The sequence below is a fragment of the Tinamus guttatus genome, unplaced genomic scaffold, assembly GCF_059628265.1.
Source record: "Tinamus guttatus ecotype Peru unplaced genomic scaffold, ASM5962826v1 Tinamus_guttatus_pri_ptg000059l, whole genome shotgun sequence".
NCBI lineage: Eukaryota > Metazoa > Chordata > Aves > Tinamiformes > Tinamidae > Tinamus > Tinamus guttatus.
Window position 1 is genome coordinate 323045 of NW_028288593.1, and position 15689 is coordinate 338733.

The window sequence follows — 15689 nt, forward strand, 5'->3', positions numbered from 1 at the left end:
ATGCCATACTCCTAATCTAAATGCTATTTTCAAAATGAAGGACACCAGAATGACTTAGCATAAGCAAACTGTTTAATCTTCTGCTCAGAACTGGCTGGACTGCTTTCTCTGATGTTTTCCATCAAAGGCAGGCACCTGATATTAAGATTTTGAGCCCAAAAGAATAAACTACAGCAATATGTCAGGCAAATTAATACCAGATTCTGTAAGTGGGATATGTGAGGAAGCCTTAGCAGATGGCATTGCTAGACCTACTGCTGGTACATACCTTATTTTGATTTGTTTCTGGTATCTTACATGTCTCTTATCTGTTCTGTCTTGTGGATATGTTACTCTCCCTTCTCTTTCCACCTTCTAGTATATTTTTTTTTCCATAATAAATGCTAAGATAAGGTCCCAGCAAAACCAAGACTGGTTTTCAGTTTTAGCTATAAACTCTTGACTACCATAATTTTTCTTCTCACCCTGTTAAATGATGTGATTGAATCTGGGTGCTTAGCTCATGCTTTAATGGTCTACAAATGAATGCACCTGGAAATCTTAAAAGAACAAGTGTACATAAGCATGTCCTGTATTTCTTGGTTCCAGCTTTTTCTGGAACAATTTATGGTCTGAAACTCATCTTTTTAATGTTAATTTGACATTTCCATTTCTGCTAACTAAAAAAGGTTAGAGAGAGAATAAATAAAATATGAAAGAATGAAAAAAACTTTTCAGATGTCAAACAAAGTAGTAAGCTTATGTAAAATATGCTATTTTTATTTCACAAACTACCTTATTTATGACTTTTTAGCATATGTATGTTATAATTGTTGGAACCACACACAGTACTAAAACAGAGATGCTATTTAAAATTTCAGAGTTGTTTAAGCATTATGAATTTCTCTCTGTAAATGCATGTGTGGAAGTTGCAAATCATAGAAACTATTCTCAGATGCAGATTTTGTCTTTCATCTTCATTTCTGCTTTCATTATTTGAACCTCTAACTGATGATATATGTCCCTACATCATTTTCATGCTGTACTTCTGCACACTGGTATGCTGGTACTCACCTGCAGGCATCAATTAAGAAGCATAGTTATTTTCTGAAATAAACTCTTCATTGATGCTAAAAGAATTAGGCTCATCTGTCCCCTGGCTGTTCAATGCCAGACCTTCACTGCTTCCTTGTACGTGCTGGCAAGAAATTTTTTGCAGTCACAGAGGAAGCTCGAGTACTGATTTGGCTGAAAAGTAGTTATTTTTCCATCCCAGTGTTAGTTTTCTGCCATTTCCCAACGTGGTGTACCACTTGGTACCACTTGGTCCACCAGGCTCCTGGTAGGGCATAGAAGGAAACAAATGCCCCCTGAGCCTGCATCTCTCAGTGGCCCTGGCACTTAGAGGGACAGAAAGAGTTCAGTGAACTGCAGTCAATGAGGAGCATTCAGTATCTCCAGGTAGCAACTCAGAGCAGCTAAGCTCCTTCCCTCCTTCCTAGGGGAATCGATTAAGTTCTTCTAACATGGGAGGAAAGAGGCACTAACTTAGCACGCAGAAAACATGCCGGAGAGGCTGAGGAAGAGAGAGGTGCCACCCAGGAGGAAGCCTTTGAGGCAGCACTAGTAGCGTGAGTCCATTGCAGGCCAGGAAACGCTCGTTCGTGAGAGTTTTGACCACACTGTGTTGAGAATGTTAAAAAAACAGATACCAGACTTATTGATAAGTATTAGAGAGAAAAGGCCATGGCAAGGAACTGTTTGCTGCACTTCCTTGTTTTAATGTAAGGAGAGAACCCACGAAGAGATTATCCAGCAGGCAGCCCTTGTACGTACCTCCCAATTAATGCAAGCGTGTTATTTTAATACATGTTTGATATGCTGTTCAGAGCTCTTAGTTGTGTTTTTTATATGTTTTAAGCAAATTTGTGACAGCATTGGATCGTTCATTGGTACCAAACTCCAGATGAGGTCAATATAAACCAGGCTCTTGAGAACCTGGCGTGATGATACAGCTTCATCAGGCCAGAGGAGAACCAGAACTCACTGCTGGTCGCACGTCACCAAGGCCTTTGCAAGCTGTGGGTTGCACTTGCCTTGTGTAGCTTTCATTTGCATTGCTCAAAGGCAGCAGCATGTGCTCAGAGAACCCTGTTGTAGAGAGCTGCATCACAGAAAATAGATTTCTTGAATATTATTGTCAGGATTAGGATACTTCCCAGCATGACTCTGTAGGCTGTCCTCTCTCCTTACAGTTATTCCTTCATATCTTTCTTTATAAAAGCAACTGTTCATTGTTACCAAGGCAAGGTATAAAAGAGTGTTTTCTTCATTTCTGTTTTCCCTAGGCTCTAAAGTCATAGCATCTTTTGCCTGACTGGAAAGATGGGAAGCATAGAAAGAAACTTAAAAATACAGAAAGTTTTTTCCGCCTCAACTTTGGGGCCTCTCTCTTCATCTCAGTCACTCTTATTTATTACACTAAAGAGCTCTTCTGTTTTCAGGAGAAAAAATGATCTTAGATAATATAACTAAGGAAACCATTACTGGATATATCTGTGCTGAGATTTTTTTTTTTAACCAAGATGATATATCTTTTAATTTTTTTGTTTCTATAAAGATTAATTTGTTAAGGAGTGTTGTTTGATTACCTGGACACAAACGGATGTGATGCATATTTTGCTTGTCTTTTCAGAAGGAACAGAAAGAGTTGAAGAGATGCAGGATTTTAATATTTCTTAAATTGTGACATTTTTATATTTTAAAATTATATGCCAGCTAACAGAAGGTATTAAAGCACATTAAAATACTCACTATTATTTGAGTTTCTACTGTCTTGGACCTGACTTAGTGCTGTGCTGGGTGTGATAACCGTATCCTATTCAGGCCTAGCAGAAGCTGGTTTTCAGGTTATTTCTGGAGTAACCATGAGCATATGATAGCTCACATTGTTCAGTATAATGTTGTCTTGGTTTTGACATAAACAAGGTGAACAGAAACACTGAAATATTTGGGGAAGATTTGAATGCTGATTTGAGCATTATATGGTCCCTAGTTCATTTGAATATTCCCTTGGTGGGTTGATCTTTGTGTGATTGGTACTGCCACAGCAGCACGAGTGTTGGACGGCAGACAGATCCAAGCGAGACAGGCTCCCTAGGCGCGTGATCCGGGAAGCCACATGTAAGCAGTTCAGACAGAATAACCTATGGATAAACAGGAAACACTGAGGGGTGATGACCATTAAAGCTCCACCGGCTGAAGAAAAAGATTTTTGTTAGTTGCATGAAGTTATAAGTCATGAGATTCACATGCAAAAGATTTCTTTATGGTGTTTTAGGATAAATCTTTCCTTAATAAAGAATCAGTGAGAAATGGTGAAATACTGGGAGGACTTTACCTTTTAGTTTGCAGTTCAGGCAAAAACTTTGCATAGAGAAGGTGAAAACATCATGAGACTGCTCTAGTATTAGGTTTAGCCTGGCTGTAATAGGAGGGTGCTGAAGATCACATGAGAAGCCTTGCTCAGAGATTTCCTATTCAGATTTGCAGACCATGGGTCATGTTCTGTTCTTAATAGTACAATATTTGCCTAGCTAAAGCCAGCACGATTGCAAGTTAAGAAAAATTTGTCTCTGGAGATGGCATAAAGCATCCAAGCTTGGAGTGCTGAACTCAGCTTCCAGATAGTCTGAGTCCAGCACTGTTATTGGTGCTCAGCATTATGTGCATCTCCTAAGGAAGTACTCTTTAGTAGAAATGGTGTTGTTTTTGTGTTAGATTCTTTATTGCAAATGTTTTAGGAGATAATGGGCTTTTTTACTGTCTGCAAAATTAAACATTAGCTGCCGATATAAACCCATCAGACTGTTTAGGATAGTTCCAATCTCAAAGTTAGCGATGAAGTGCAAATACCACAGGCTCTTACTGACGAATTGTCTTCTCAGACATTCCAGTAGGCGCAATTGAGTCTCAGCATACTTTACTTTGGTTAGAGATTTTTTGCCATTTACACTATTTCTTCTGTCAGGAGCCTTTTGAGACCTTCTGGACTTTTGCCTCTGCTTTTGATTATCCCTTGTGTTTCTTGAATGTGAGGCTTCCACAGGAAAGGTTTTGCTTTCTTTTCATCTATTTTCACTACAAAAATATTTTGTAGATACACGGAATCACAAAGACTGGATCAATTGAAAGAACCAATTTTCCAAATTACTTTTTATCTGTTTCTATGCAGCTAATGTATAAGCCTAGGCTGGTTCTTAAGACAAATGGCAGTTTGTATAGTTTTTACTTTCTGATTTCTTTGAAACCCGATATAAATACTACATGCAGCTGTAATGCAAAAGAATTGGTATCATATAATTCTGTGCAGTAACCACATGTCTACATCTGTGCCTGTAGTGTGTGCATTCCTACTCAAAGACCAGACATATAGTGCTGAAATCTTATTTTATTTCTTGGAAATATTCAATTTTATCTCCTGCCGTAGCTTCTGGCCTCCCTCATGCTCAGTGAAATCCTCACTGAAGTGATTGTTTCACCAAGTAAGGTAGTGGGAACAGCTGGCGTCCGCGGCTCGGCTTGTTTTCCATGTGTGCTTTTTTGCACTCTCCGGAGCCGTCTCGCACTGTCCAGACTTGGAAGGAGCTTCAACTCTCCTACGCTTGACATCAGCTTGGCACCGAGCAGTGATTCTTTCCCGGCTTGGAAACCGCTCCTCGTGGCACTGCGCAGCTTCGTTTGGTGGGGGACGGCAGCGACCGCGGCGGGGGCTGCGTGAGGAGAGAGCTGCTTCATGCGCACGCGACGCCAGACCACCGGGACAGCAAACGTTAATGGGGGAGATAGAGCCCCCATTGTATTTACCCTGCGGAAAAAATATATATATTTTTCTCATTAAAAAGTATCCGAAGCAATGAGGCAAAGATTAAAACCTAAAATTTAAATGGGAAAAAAGCAAAATATTTTACATATAAAAGTCTCCAGTCTAGCATTTCAGTTTTACGGTAACTCTGCGGTCCCGCTGTCACTACCAAGTACACAGCATGCAGTGCTTAGTGACAGTGTAAATATACCAGTCAATTCTTCTGTCCCCAGGAAATCACTGGTGTCCGTTTGCTGTTTGCAGCCAGCTCTGCCAACACATCCCATCAAAAAACCTCTCTGGTGCATAAGCAAAACATGTAGCATCATTTTTAGTATCTTTTCAGCAGTTGCTGTCTGTAATATGAGTTTAAAAACAAGCAGCCTTCAGCTATATCTTTATGGTTTACCGTTCATAGCTTTGTTTTCTTTCTGTCTGCTTTTTTTGTTGCTGTTCCTTTTCCTTTTTTTCCTGCCTGTTTCCACCTACTTATTCTTGGCTGTTGTAGCTCCTATTCCGTCTTTAGTAACTGAAAAACACAGGTGTATTTAAAGGTTAGACTGAGGCTTCAGCACTGTGAATCTCAAGGTGAAGATTCTGAAACTGTCTCTGAGAAACTTGGGGCCATTATATAACCATCTCCCTTTTCCAAATTTCGATGGTCCTTGGAGGGCCTTCAAGGTTTAGCATTTGCTTAAAGAAACCAAGACAGTATGATGAGCGAGGATTAGGTGTAATTTTTTAAAAATCCAGGGATCCCTCAAAAATGGCATAATAATTTGAATAATTTTTGAGAGCTCTTTAAAGGCTTCTTGAGAAGTCTTCTTAAAGAGTCCTTTTATACATCTTAATCAACCTGCAAATCAATGGGGATGTGGAACAAACCTGCCAAAAATAAGTCTATATAGGCAATTAGAGAACAATTTTCTACCCAAAATTAAATTGGGTCTGGACTTGGTTTTGTTTCTCTCTTACAATTGAGTAAATCCAGTTCACCTGTTGATTTGAACAGCATCAGTAAGGGAGCCTTTCAGTGAAACAACCATTTGCTGAACTAAACCAAGGTGTCATCGCGTAACTCAGTAATTTTAATTTCCATCCTCCTTACTATTTCTATCTATTGCTAAGAAAGTACACTTAAAGTCTCCTGGCTTCATGTGCTTTTTTCAGTTCCCTGTAGAGACACTGAATGAATCACTTACTTAATCACATGTACTTTATATATGACATAAGTGTAGTAGTTTTGGTCCTTTTGCATAATTGCAGCTTGTTGTAGCAGAGAAAATGGCGCAAATGTAATATTATTCCTAAGACCTGAGTAGAAGCTTCTCCCTATTCCTGTGCAGGGGTGTAGATGGGATCACAGTTGCTGAAACCATAGTCAAAATGCATAAATCTGGCTAAATGCAGACAAGTGATCTGTGGGCTGTTGTAGTTTGTATTTTCCATTACAAAGATGTTGAAGCAGAGTCAGTGGAGAGACTACTGGCTTAAATGTTGCGCTTACTGGTAGCTACAAAATACATGCAGAGATAATGAGACAAAAATGAAGAAAACCAGAAAAGCTGGACCAGAAGCAAGGTGATATGATCACCATCAGAGATGAAGGATTCTGCCATATCAGCCTTAAAGCTTTCCAGACTTAGAGGGGTTGAAGGCAGAAGGTTGATCTAGCAGTAATACCTGGTGGAAGTCAATAGCAGGTGCAGTAATGGTTAATAACAATACCTGCATTTAGAAACCTCCATGTAAGTAGAGTTTCCTACCTGGCCAGCAACATAGTGTCTGAGACATTGGAGCAAGTTTTGCATACTCAAAATAAGTCCTCAGTAATCATTTTGACTATGTTCTTCCTTCCCACTTCTCAAGCCTGACTGGGGTTCTTCTAATGTTCTCCCTGTTTTGCTACTGCAAAGTGCAGAAAAATGCGCATGGCACAATAATTCAAACAATGGTATTGTTTGAATGACAGATTGAATGAGGCAATGTACAAAGCACTTATTTACTGTGTGCTAATTACCAGAACCTGCTGACCTTAAGTGTGTCTTGGAAAGCGTAATAGAGAGGACAAGCAATTACTATAATGTATTATATAGGAGAGCATTTTTTGCAGACTTGTGTTTGATTGTTTTAGTGAATCTTTGGGTGTGTGTTTATTGACAGAGCCTATTAATCTTTTTTTTTAAAAAAAAATCTAAATAAATAACGAGTGCTGTATTGCTTCTGCATCGGTGTCACTCAGGCCCTGGGAGTGAGTCCCTCCTTGACACAGTACCTGTTTTTGTCAGAAATTGAGTTGTCTTGATGCTGAGGACTAGTGTGGTACCGATAACTGTGGATACTTACATTGGTCTTTAGGTAACCTGAATATTTGTGCATTGTTTTGACCCGTGAGACAATGGCTGCTTTTTAAAAAGAAAAAGAAAAAGAAAAAAAGAGGGCTTCCCTCTGTCCCTCTGCAGTCCTCCTGTGTTTATTTGTGTTTGTGAAAATAAATTGGAAGAAAGCACGAAACAAGCCAAGTGAGAAAACCCATTTTTGCAGTGATCCAACTTGACCTCTTATAACCCCACTGGTTTTTAATTCCGTGAGTTCGAGTGCGTTTCAAGGGTGGAGAAGAGCAGCCTCTCACCACCTTCCTCAGCGATTCCTGCTCAGCTGAAGCCCTGGAACACCAGGCGGGCACCACTCAATCGTCACAAAAAGGCAGTGCTTGTTAGAGAATGTTAAGTTCAGCAGAGGATACATAAAACTTAAATCATTTTTGGCAGTCAGTCAGAAAAAAATGAGATTTCCTTCATAAATCTGTCCCCTGTGCTCTTGAATGTGATAGTTTTGTCCAAGTTCCTTCTGCAAGCGCATCGCAGGGTGAAGCTGGACGCGCGGCTTCGCTCAGCTCACTTTGCCGACGATCAGAGAACCCTTTCAGGCCTACTGCCAGATTGCAGAAATGAAAACTGAGGGAAAATATGTATTATTCTGTTAAGTTCGGCTTCCCTCTGAGTCATGAATCCTCCCTGTTTGTGTGTTCTCTAGTGCTTTGTTCATCTGAGTGTTAAACGGGCTTCTCTGGGGTTTGTTTTTCTGCTCTTAATGTAATTCCATCTGCCTAATGTCATCGTCATGACTTCTCTCTCTTTTGGTATTTACATCATCTTGAGTTTCGCAGCAAGTTAAAATGTATCCAGCTCAGCAATTTTCCTATTTTGGGCAGAACATTAGATACTCCATGTTTGTAAATTTAAATGTGTCGCATATGTTTTCTTTCTTATGCCAGAGTCCAGCTGGGATCCAAAGCATATAAGACTAGTCACGTTCTTGAGCGCTGCCTGATATTTTGGTTGTTATTGCTGTGTTTATTGTTTTAAGGAAAACTTGTTTGTTAATGTAGCAGATTTTTTTACATGATATATCACATTTTTGCCTTCATTTCAGACCATTAAAAGTGAGAGAAAAAAGGATCATTGCTTTAGAAATACTATAAAAGGGAAAATATTACTGTATTTGATTATATATTTTTATATATTATTGTATATACTAAGTCTATAATAACTATATAGGTGGTGGAACAAAATTTATCAGTCACTTTCGTTTTGAAAACCATTTTCAAAAAGGATACTCTGACAAGAAAAATGCAAAACTACAAAGTTTTAGGTTCTTACTAACTCTGAGGATAAACTGAGTAGAAAACAATACTTTCTTCTTCTCTAGTTTGTTTTTTAAATTTCATTGAAGTTGGTAACTCATAGCTTATGATTCATTGCAATAATAAAGCTCTGAATTGCTGAACAAATAAACATCCTGGCTGCAGCAATAAATCTGAGACTCCAAAAAGCACAGGAGAAATAGTCTATGCCAGAAAGTTCTAAAATACTCAAATTGATGCAGTCTTCTCTGTGACCCAAAGAAAATTATTATGGCACAGACGCGGGGGGGGGCAAGTAAAAATACGATGTAAGCCACTGTGTTTTTCTCAGTCTCTGTGCAAAGATGAACTTGGGCTTTTTCATCATGAAATAAAGTGTTTGAAGAATATAGGCTTTGGTTGTTATAACTGATCAGAGTATGACAACTAAATCCTCAAACTGTTATTTTTTTTTTTAGGTAAATGGCCCATTGTTGTAGGGGGTGAATCTTGTAGCAGGATTTCTCAGAGCCTCTAAATGGCAGATCAGTAGTGCCCTTTGGAGTTGCCCTCCAGATGTGGAGAGTTAAAAACAGTCTCTGAAAGGTTTTTCTCTTCTTACTTTTTGCATTGGTAACGTGTTGACCATAAAAAGGAACATCTCTGTGGACTGAAGAAGATTGCTGCTGGGTATTTCCTCCAAATACATTGACAGACAGTTAAAAATGACATTTTTCCTTCTCTGTTGGCTAAAAACAGTACCAGATTCCAACACTTAGAATTTCGTGAAATGGAGATTGTTGAGATTGCATCTCATTCAAGTCTCTACAGAATACAGAGTAGGATTTTTTTTAATTATATGCAAGTGTTATTCCCCACAAAACAGGCAGTCATTACCTTGAAGAAAGGTTAAAATCTGCAAAAACCAGAAGTAGCCTGAAGTAACAACAAATTCAAGAATTTACGTATAGTCCTGGTCTCAAATTGGCAGTGTGAATTAGAAGCAACAAAGGTCAAGAACAAGCACAGATTGAGGGCCAGTATCTTCATGAGTTGCTTCACTCGAATGTAACAAGGGTGTGGTGTGGAAATAAATAACAAGAAACATCAAGATGGGTTTGTGCATAACAAGGAGTGTTTTGGTGATGAAATATGGAGTTTGGGGCATAGTGTCATCAATAACTGATAGTACACAGCTATGCCTTGTCTAATGGAACCTGACAAATGCATGGCCCTGCTTTTATGGAGTGTCGATTCTACTGAATCTATTGATGGAAGTCTTGCTATATTTGTAAGGAAGACTCCAATGCTTCTATTGAGTTGTCATTATTCCGCAAATGTCCTTAAAATAGAGGTGCATTATAGAATTTTCTTTAGTTATTGTTTCCTCTGCCTTGCCACTTGAGCTGTCCTCATTGCTGCCTGCTTGCCAACCTCTTCTCTCATTCACTGTCTGTTTTGGTGATCCCTGAAATATGCAATTTCTTCTCTATGTATTAGGATATTTACACACCAGACCAAGTAATTGTCATCTTTACTATTTAAACTATGTGTCAGTGTGATTGCATCTTTGTCACCTTAAAATTTCATTTTCAACTTACCAATATTGTTTCTTCTCTTACCTCAAATCTTTTGCTGCCCTTTCCTATTTGTATCCTCCTCTGTTTTTTTTTTAATATCTCATCTTCTTTTTCCATCTTTTTTCTTCCTTCTTTACCCTTCTTTATCTTGTATTCCATGTTTTTCCTCCCCTCTATCCATTTACACTGCCTGTGTTAGCTGTGCTTTAACTTGGGTTTTGTGAAAACACTCCCCATATTGTTCTCCCGCTGGCACTTCTGCTGTTTGCTTTTCTAACCCCTCTGTGTAACTGTTTGCTGCCACCTCATGCAGCTTTGGTAGTATTGCATGTGTCGTGCATGTCTGGCGTGGGCGCGCTGCCTTCTCAGCCCACAATTCTTCCCTGATTCGGTGGATGCTTCTGAATTGCTCCTGAAGCTCAAGCCTGGATGACCCCTTTTCCTGAAGTCAGGAAACCAGACCAAAACATCCATATCATGTTTGAATGCTCATTCCAAAGCTGTCAAACTGCCCCTCTGCGCAGGCTCTTTGTTGTAGGAAACAAAGGCTAATGTTAAAGAAAATATTTAGTCAGATTTAGCCAAGACTATCGTGATGTCCCTTTTCATGACATTCAAATGCATATAATTGTAAAATTTCAGTGCAATATTGGACATCCACAGCTATAATAGTGATAAAAGTTTTACTTGTTTTATACACACTTTCTTGAAAATGTAATTGCATTTTGGGCATGAATATGTGATCACATGAGTATGTGATCAGTTAAGAAGTAACTCACAGTCTCACACAGGCAAAAAGATGTTTGATTTGAAAGAGAATGACTCTCCATTGCCTCTTGGTGTTACCAAACTCCAGAATGCTTTTTTTTTGCTTTTTTTTTGTATCGCAAAGTTGTTAAAAATTATTTCTGCCATTCATAGAATCATAGAATACTTAAGATTGGAAGGGACTTCTAGAGATCATCTAGTCCAACCCCCCTGCACACGCAGGGTCACCTAGAGCACGTGGCACAGGACTGCGTCCAAGCGAGCCTTGAAATCTTAGATTCTCAGACTTCCCCTCATCCTCAGCCTACTCACCAAAAGCCTAAATTCACATGACAGCAAAAAACTGGGCTTATTCAGGACAGCCCAAATCCAAATTAGAGTCAGCAGGTACATGGTTATCTCATACCGAAACATGAGATCTGTTCAGATTTTGCCTAATCATCTTCCATGGTCTGCTCTGAGTCCTGTCCAGCAAAAAGGTAAAGCAATAATCTAATGACCTCATTTTTTTAGAAGTAAACTGATAGTGAGAATATTTACTTACACAAATTAGTAAGAAAAATTAAAGTGCCCAGCTCGTGTCTGTTATGCAGGGATGCTGATTTATCGTTGCTCTAAGTAGCAGTAACTAAAACAGATGTAATGCAGTGGTTAAAGCATATCACTACTGTTGTAGGCAAACCTCAAGAAGCTGAGCATCAGTTTTTATTAAGAACCACTGCAATATTTATACTAAGGCCATAGGGAAAATACACAGCACTGTTCTTTAGCTCACATAGCAATGCAGCATCTATTTCAGAGTTGCTAAACTTCACTTTCTTTTGAGTACGTTATATAAAAGGATCTCACTCATTACTCATATGAAAGAAATTCTTCTTTTTCCTGCAGAATTAGTCCAAAACTTCGCTACTGCCCTTTGTGGCAAGAGCATAATTGAGAAGCAGCCTGATTAGGATGTGATATGGTTGTCTCTGCCTGCTGTATCCCACTTCCCATGTGTGTTTTGTCTGTTAATATATGAGTACTAGACTGTACCTAAAAATGTCATCCACTGACAGCAAATGTCCATTTTGCTGTGCAATTTGAAAGAATCAGAACTTCCTGGTACCAATAATTGAAATTATCCTGCTCTTATTAAAATTAATTGCCCAGCATTTGTTGAGCTTAGTGGATTCAGGAGCAGATCCTAATTGACAGAGCATTTGCTTTCAGTGTACAAATTTGAGCTACAGCAAACAACATTCCAGTTTCTCATAACTGCTACCAATTTTAGATGTAGTTCTGCTACTTTTCCATCCTTCTCTATTACGCTCTATCAATGATGCATGGTGTATGCTTTGGGAGTGGATCATAGGAAGATATATGCTGTTACATAAGGTTCCTCTGTCATTGATTTCTATATTAGTATATGTTATTGCAAGTATAAGTTTGTTCTAAGTGTGATAGTTTTAAGTTCTGGTACCTGACAATTTTACAAAAACCTTTTAAAATTACCACAATCAGAAATACTTTATTGCACTCAGAAAAAAAAAAAAATCTGTCTCTTAATTTACTGATTAAGTTACCTTAGTGATCAAGTTACCTTGATTTTTTTTTCTTGTTGTCACTATGAATTTACGTATGCCATACTAGTAGGAGCTGTTTCTTTACAACTCTGGTACCACTCTGCTGTTGTTCTCAACAAGCCTTTAGAGCTCTGGGGGCCATTAATTAATCTTACCTTTAGGAAAGGTGAGGATTAGTTAACAACCGCTGTTCTACACTCATGACCAGCTACCTTTGAAGGCTGATTTTGTGAGCAGAAATTTTAAATAAAATAATACCTAGGGTAGGCCTGAAAGAAGATTAATCCATAGAAGAGTTAGCATTGAGAGAGCTCTAGCTTGTCTTTAAGACTTTTTTTGTTTTACAGTCCATCTATATATTAATTTCTGTAAACTACAGCCACAATATTCTGTTTTTAATGATTAAATATGACATTGAAAGCACACCTAATGGAAAACTGCAGGCTGATGACCTGTGGACAAATGTAAGAAGAAAAGATGGCACATCTGCATTCCTGATTCTTTTCCGTTAACTGCACTATTGTTTTAGCTACTGTGTTGGCAAGGTTTTTTCAAGCAGAGCCAGAATTTAGACCATAGCTAATCTGTGGTCATAACAAAATGAATGCAGAATGAGAAAAGATTTTCTTCCTTTGCAACATGGTTGTGATTGTGTAACATTTTGCCTTCCACTGAACCCAAAGGCAGGAGTCACTTTCCTTTCAAACTTTTTTACCAAACCTTCTTAATAGTCATACTTGGAAGCCACAGATGTTTTAGCCCTCTTCTGTATTTTCTGCCATCAAATCTGGATATTTAGCTAAATATAAGAGATTACAAACTACTCCCATATGTAGTGTCTTAAATGCTGAGATTGTGTTCATGTCAATCTGACCAGAATTTATTTGATGAGGTAGGAAAAGAGCAAATATGTATCCATATTTTGTTTTGCTTTTCTAGCCTATTCTAAATCTCTGTTTGACGGCCTTTATTTCAGTAGCCTGCTGCTTTTATGCCCAAATGCATTCCACTGAGCTATTGTGTTCATTTATCACATTCTAGTACAGTGTGTTCAGGAGATGGAGCTCACACAGGGTCCTGTAAAATGTTCAGAATTGATTTTGGAGGGGAATACAGCGTTCAAGAGATCTGCCCCAAAAGGGCACATTAAAGGGCAGAATTAAACAAATCAATTTGACAAAAGTTTCCTCCAGTCCGTCACAAAGACCTGCTGTTTTGAAAGCTAAGGATCTGACACACACACGTGGGAAATAATCAATCAGAAGGTACTTTTCCTTACAAATGGAAACAGTTATAAGATACAAAAATACAAATTATTAACCAAGAAGCTAGGAGCATTCATCCTAGACAAATTATTCCCTACTGAAAAATTCATGGGGCTGTTGAAGGAACATCTGTCCAGATAAAGGAAGAAAAATCTTCTCAGGAGAAAGTAGACGTGTGTCTTTAGGAATAGTTTCCTCTAACATTAGGGTGTTAGGAACCACAACTTAATCTGTATTCTGTGTGAAGTGCTAATCGTGTTCATTGTAACTGATGCAATTCTGGCTACCTTGTAACCCATTTTTCCAGAAGACTTGATATATCTTATAGACCTTAATTTTGCTCATATATAAAGCTTATTAGTTCAGCTGGGTTCATTATTAAGATATCTAAACTCTTACGCAGTCTCTGAAAGTATGTGAAGTTTGATTCCAGCTGTTATTTGGTCCTATTAAGAAGTCATTGTGTGATTTTATTTACATCTGGACATGAGGATCTGCATGGACTTCAAGTGTTTTGTGTCCTGGCTGCAAATGTAGGAATCAATAGAAATATTCTAATTTAGGAGGTTTTTTCAGTATATTATTTTCTTAAGCTCTTACCTGTTTTAGTGAAATTATCTATATTTGTTCTCAATTTTCATGCTACCACTGAGGCTAGAAACAGGAAAAAACGAAACATGTACTTTTGTGCACATTATCTGTTTATAGAAGAAGAGAGAAACTCCTTGATTATAGGTATTACACAGTTGAGGCAATTTTACTCATGTCTCTGAAGTAGATGCACAAAATTTCATTTCTTTTTCTTTTGTTTTTAAACAAGGGTTTGATTTTGTATTAAATATGAAAGAAAGTTTGAAAGCTGGAACCTCTATGATTTTTTAAAATGAAAAATAGTAGTGTTCTTGCATCTTTTATTCCATTTTCTTTTGACTGTATATTACAGTAGGGTGCATGTGTTTTTTACCATAGGATTTTTACCAGAAAAAAATTGATTTGAAGAGTGATGTAAACATTTTTAAAAGTTCAGCTCAAGGTCAGCCCAAAGTATTTAGGGATTTTAGGCTTAATCTGTCAAACAACTGAATGCCCTACCAAACCAAACAATGTGCAATAGTCAAAATGTTTTATTTCAGTGTTTTCTGGAAAAAAAAAACAATTCGCTCTTTCCATTTGCTGCAACATTTCACTTTTTTTCCAATTAAAAAAAGATTTTTTTTAAAGTTCAGTTAAAAGGCAGATTTCTAGCTAGGGAACAGTAAAAATCCTAAGTCTTTGAATCAAACATCAATTATTTTAGGTCAAGAAAAAAATAAAATACTTTTTTGCTTTAGCTGCCAAACTTGCAAAATCTCTTATTTACATAATTCTCTTCAGTCCTTGTTCAATGTCCAAAGTGTTAAATGAGGCAATGATACGGCGCGAGCAAATCAGAAGTTCACAGTATTCACATATTGGTTACTGTTTGTTTCAGTAGATGGCTGGCAATGTAGAATGTAGATGGGACAGTCTGAGCCATAAACTAAAGAACTACAAACTGCCCTGTCATTCAGTGTCTGTAGTTTATATAAGCCTTAACTAAAGAGTCGATGCTCTATAAACTCCACATACAGGGTCCTCATACATGGGCAGAAGCATCTGTATTGAGTAGGTACTTTCTTCAATGTTGAGTGTCTGATATTTTGTAGCAGATATTTTCAGTTGTGATATTGCAAAAATTTTTGCAAAGAACTTCCCATGCACAATGCAGCAGCATTGCCTTCCTCACTCTCCAGGGATCATTCCACCTATCATAAACACCCATCTTGTATCAAAACGTTAGGTGCCTATCCAAGACATTTTCTGTCTTCTGTCATCTAAATGATCATGTTTCCCAGCTAGCTGGTGAAAGGAGATAGCCACCTCCATGTCCATATGGTGTCCCCTTGGAAATTTTTAGAATCTAAATAGGAAACACTGATATTTTCAGATGGCTGCTTCATGAAACCATTGTACCATTAAAATCAGGTAGAAGTTAAGTACTTACTTTGGAAGCAGTGAATCATA

General features: G+C 38.0%; 1 protein-coding gene across 1 annotated transcript in view; it reads left to right on the plus strand.

Moving 5' to 3' along the window:
• GHR (growth hormone receptor) overlaps positions 1–15689 on the plus strand; it is a 61512-nt gene that overhangs the window by 31187 nt on the left and 14636 nt on the right. The window lies entirely within an intron of this gene.